This window comes from Cyprinus carpio, chromosome A23 (genome assembly GCF_018340385.1).
Source record: "Cyprinus carpio isolate SPL01 chromosome A23, ASM1834038v1, whole genome shotgun sequence".
Taxonomy (NCBI): Eukaryota; Metazoa; Chordata; class Actinopteri; order Cypriniformes; family Cyprinidae; genus Cyprinus; species Cyprinus carpio.
The window spans coordinates 14,732,628-14,738,627 of record NC_056594.1 but is presented as its reverse complement, the minus strand read 5'-3'; positions in this window follow the sequence as shown (position 1 = coordinate 14,738,627).

The window sequence follows — 6,000 nt, the reverse complement described above, 5'->3', positions numbered from 1 at the left end:
CAGGGTCCTTATATACCTCTCGTTCCAGTCCCCTACTGACGCAGCGGTTGGAGGACGGAGGGGAGAGGGTGGGGGAGTGGGTGGCTTAGGAAATAACAAAAGCATTGAGTAGTTAACCCCCCAACAAACTAGACGTTTTGCCGGTGGGGAGCACTGCGCCACAATACTCACGTCATAGCTCTAAAAATGGTCCCAATTTCAGTTAAAACGGATGCGAGGAGAAAAAACACTGATGATGACGGAGCTACCGATAACGTGAAGTGATTCTGAAAAGTTCTGTGGGCCGCTTATTGTTTATGCTAATTATGATTTACATTTCTGTAGAGTGAAATGACATGCAGGCAGCGATTCGTGTTTTAGGAAGTACGGCAGTCAAGACGTATGCTGTAATTACGCCATGTTCTCACTCAGCTGCATTGTGATATCAATACAAGGAAATCAAACTAACCCGTTTTGTCGTGTACAGTGGCAGTGTGCTCTCATTCCAACGTGTAATTGAGCACAACTCCTCCTCCTTCTCCTTCAGATTGCCATCGAACCGTCTGGCACCTGGAACAGCTGAGAAAACTGTCTTTATGGAGAAAGAAGATGCTTTTGATCCGCAGATGAATAGAGGCTGAATAACAAGAATTAAGTCTTTCATGGAAATGTAACTTCAGATTTTACCATGTAAGAATATCAAGCAAGACAAACATTAGCACAAAAAGCAAACGAGGATATATAGTCAACACTACAGCAGCAAAAAGCTAATGTAATAAAATATGAGTTAATTTGGATGGAAAATGGTCTCTTATGGTACAGGCCTTTCTTCATTATTCTGTAAATGCTATCGCCCATTACAGACTAATAACATGTGTTGAACACATAGAAAAAGTATTAAAGGAGAATTCCAGGGTTCTGGACAGCATTTGAGACATTAAAATATATATTTTTTTCTTTAAAAAAAGCAAAAATCAGGGTTCAATCAGTGAGACCCTTAAAACAGAAGTGAATAGTCTTAACAGAGGAGTTAATATAAATGTTTTTTATGAAATTATAAGCTTTACATTTCTGCCCATCAGGAGCATTTTCATTTGCTAACTGCTGCGATCATATGTGAGTGGCAGGATGTTAAAGGGATTATTGTCCCACCCTCTCGCTGGTGCACACATCATCAGAGAAGAGATGTTGTTGCGAGGGGAGGGGACGTTAATGTTTTTGATTAAAGATTACAAAAGCACATGTATTAAAAACAACAAAAAAGTTGTGTACAGATCAATTATTTGCAATATTCCATAAAACACAAAATTCATAGTGTCTTTTAGTGTTTTAACTACTCTTTTGTGAAGATAGCACTATACTCAAAGTGCTGTGCAGTTTGCATAAGCATTCTATGTGTGTTCACACTGTGTGTTTAATTAAAACAGAATGAGAAATGGTAGCCTACCAGACCAGTTGGGCAGTGAAAATAAAACATGTGTTGGTCATGGGCTCCTGTCATGTTCTCATTCAGGTCAGCATTTCTAGCACCCACACACCTCTTTGGATATGCATACACACACCCCGCCTAAGTTCACGTAGCTAGGAGCCCTAATACTCGTGCTTTAGCACTTTTTTTTTTTTTTTTTTTTTTTTTTTTTACAGCAGACAGATATGGACAGACTTCATGGCCCGGGGCTCTGTAGAGATTAACACAGCATTGAGATGAGCTGCCCCCAGCCGAATCATGATGAACTGCGTTTGAAGAATTCATGCCAATTGACCAGTCCCAAACACATCTAACGTTCACTTTCATAACTTCAAACATATCTGACGTCAGAGTAAAATGCCAATCCACATTCTCCTGTTGTCTCAGTGGGAGTTTTGATGACTTCATATCAGTGTTACTAGTTCAAGAGATTTTGCTACTTGAAATAAAATAAACTTTAACTGAAACACACACACACACAAACTGAAATACACACACACACACACACACACACACACACACACACACACACACACACACACACACACCCTGTTTTTATACAGTCTATGACACACACACACACACACACATATATATATATATATATATACAATGTCTATAAAAAGTCTATAGAATTTTTCACATTTTATGTTGCTGCCTTATGTTAAACTACTTTAAATAACTTTTTTCCCCATATCAATCTACACTCCATACACCATGATGACAAAGCAAAAAAAAAAAAAAAAAAAAAAAGAAAGAAAAAAACAGGTCTGCAACTTTACAAACAAATTTATTAGAAATAAAAAACTGAAATGCTTCCACTGCATAAGTATTCATTCCCTTTTCTGGGACAGTTGAAATTTTGCTCAGGAGCATTCACATTGCTTGTAGATGTTAGTACACTTTGAGTGGCGTTAACCTGTGGCAAATCCATTTGAATGGGTATGATTTGGAAAGACACACACCTCTCAATAAAAGGTCTAACAGCTGAAAATGCATATCAGAGCGAAAACCAAGCCCTGAGGTCAAAACAACTGCCTGTAGAGCTCAGAAACTGTTTTTTGTCAAGCCACACATCTGGGGAAGAGTTCAGAAAAAAATTCTGCTGCACTGAAGGTTCACAGAAGCATGTAGCCTCTAATATCCATAATGGAAGAAGTTTAGAAACACTAGGAGTCTTCCTAGAGCTGGCCTCCTGGCCAATCTGAGCTATCGATGGAGAAAGGCCTTGGTTAGACTGGTGAACAAGAAGCTGATGGTCACTCTATTTGAGCTCTATGATGATATGTGGAGATAGGAGAAACCTACAGAAGGACAAACATCACTGTAACACTCCTCCGATCTGGTGTTTATCGCGTTGTGGCCGAACTCAATCCTCTTCTCAGTGAAGCCTTGGAATTGGCAACAAAGCACCTAAAGAACTCTCAGACTGTGAGAAACAAGATTCTCTGGTCTGATGAACCTCAATTCCAAGCATCATGTTTGAAGGAAACCAGGCACTGCTCATCATCTGTTCAGTAGCATCTCAACAGTAAAGTGTGGCGGTCGCAGTCTCATGCTGTGGGGCTTTTTTTCGGCAGCAGGGACTCATCAGAGTAGAAGGAAAGCTCAACACAGCAAAATATAGAGATAGTGAAATGATAACCCAGGCCAGAGCATTCAGAACCTCAGACTGGGCAGAAGCTTCACCTTCTAACAGGACAGTGACCCTAAGTACACAGCAAGAGTTGCTTATAGACAAGTCTGTGAATGTCCTTGAGTGGCCCAGGCCCAGCCTGAGTTTGAACCCAATCAAATATTTCTGGAGAAACCTGAAAATGTCTGCCAGCCCCCATCCAAGCTGACAGAGCTTGAGAGATGAAGACGTGAGGAGAATAATGGCAGATAATTAGCAAATGCAGATGTGCAAAGCTTGTCGTATCATATAAAAAAAGACTTGAGACTGTAAAAGTGCTTTAACTAAGTACTGTGTTAAGGGTATTAATGCAATGTATGCAATGTACTTATTTCAGTTTTTGAATTTAAATAAAATTTGCAAAGTTGTAATAAATCAGTTTTTTGCTTTGTCATTATGGTGTATGGAGTGTAGATTGATATGGGGAAAAAGTTATTTAAAGCAGTTTAACATAAGGCTGCAACATAAAAAACGTGAAAATAAAATAAAGGGGTATGAATACTTTTTATAGGCACTGTATATACATATTTATTCAACTAGTTGAAACATTGCTCATTTTAATTTAGTTTAACTTGATGTACTAAAATAATTAAAAACTAAAAATGAAATAAAATTAACAACCATGTAGACATTAAAAAATCTAATAAAAAATTACAAAATCACAACAAAATTACTACAGCTTTAACTAAAATTAAATAAAAACGAAAATATAAAAATAAAAATTAATTCAAACTAAATAATTCTAGTATCTCAATGATAATAAATTGACACTGCTTCATATATCATTCATGAGGCAAACGTTACTCAGGCTAGTCTAAATAAATAAGATAAATAATAACCTAGTAATAACCTAGGTCCTCTGCTATTTTCAATATACATGGTGCCCCTTGGTAATATTATTAGAAAATACGGGATTAGTTTCCACTGTTATGCTGATGATTCTCAACTATATATCTCAACGAGACCAGATGAAACTTCTAAAATTTCTAAGCTAACAGAGTGTGTTAAAAATGTAAAAGATTGGATGACCAATAATTTTCTTCTATTAAATTCAGATAAGACAAAAATATTACTTGTTGGACCAAAAAAAGTACACAGAATCTCGTAGATTACAATTTGCAATTAGACGGATGTACTGTTACTTCCTCTACAGTCAAAAATCTGGGTGTTATATTAGACAGCAACTTGTCTTTTGAAAACCATATTTTCCATGTTACAAAAACAGCATTCTTCCATCTTAGAAACATTGCCAAGCTACGAAACATGTTACCTGTTCCTGATGCAGAAAACCTAGTTCATGCGTTCATGACCTCTAGACTGGACTATTGTAATGCACTGCTAGGTGCTTGTCCTGCATCTTCAATAAACAAGCTACAGGTAGTCCAAAATGCAGCGGCTAGAGTCCTTACCAGGTCAAGAAAATATGATCATATTAACCCAATTTTACAGTCTCTGCACTGGCTACCTAGTAAGTTTCGTATCAGTTACAAAATATTATTACTTACTTATAAGGCCCTTAATGGTTTAGCTCCTGCGTACCTAACTAGTCTTCTACCACGCTACAACCCATCACGGTCCCTAAGGTCACAAAACGCTGGACTTTTGATAGTACCTAGGATAGCAAAGTCCACTAAAGGAGGTAGAGCTTTTTCGCATTTAAACTCATGAATAACCTCTGTTTAAATCTAGATTAAAGACACATCGCTTTGGCCAAGCATTCAAATAATGCATCTCATAATCTTGGACTGCAGTTATATCTGATCAAATGTGCATTATTATTGTTTAGCTTGGGTTAAACAAATTAATTTAACTTGGTTGGAACAGCAGCTACGCTAATGACGTCTCTATTTGTTTCTCTGTTTTTGCCATGGGATTGATATCCCGTGGTTACTAGGATTTACACAAGCTTCAGTCTGGATCCAGAACACCTGAGAAGAGATGATGCAAACCCCTCAGAGGACCTCAGATGATGCCAACCCTGAAACAACATACAGAACTAACAAATTTTGCTATAAGTTTGAATGCATCATATAATAATTGCTGTTATTAGTGTTCATCGTCTGTTTGATTACGTTCTTTAATTGATTTTTCCGTACATTTCTGACATAAACTGACAGTCACCACTGATAAGCTACTACTAAATATTGTAGAAACTTAATTTTCTGTAAAGTTGCTTTGCAACGATTTGTATCGTAAAAAGACCTATACAAATAAACTTTTATTGAATTGAAAACTTGATTGTGTAATAATAAACACTGTAATGCAAAGTATGTCCACTTTTCCAAAGTATTTATGGCTGACATAACAATGCATTTTTATTCATATATTGACTAAAAAGTGGATTTAAAAGGTGACGGATCAAAACAATTAGAACAACTTTTTAGGTTTATGAACTGTTGATCTACAACTGAAGAAACAGAGAAAGCGACGTTGTTTTTGCTACATTTGCAATACAATAAACATAAAGAGCACAGATAGACACTGCTGACAGCACAAATATTTACCTGCAAAGTGATTCCTGATACTCTTCACAAACATATCCCTACATCATTGCAGTCAAATAATGGCAAGATGTTTGTAGGCGGAATTAAGTAACACTGGCGCCATCTAGTGGATATAAAGGCACTTTACAATCAAACACTTCATTATACGTCGGCAAATGGTATGAATACACATAAGATAAGAACATTTAATAACAAAAAGCTATGTCATGACGGCACAGTAAAGTTAAGTGCACAAATTTCCCTGCATTGAAATGAATAATAAAATATTTAGACTATTTAATACTGCTGTTTAATAAAACTATTCAAGTGTAAATTATATCATAATTTTGATAAAACATAAAAAATAAGGCAGAATCTATATATAGGCCCAGTAG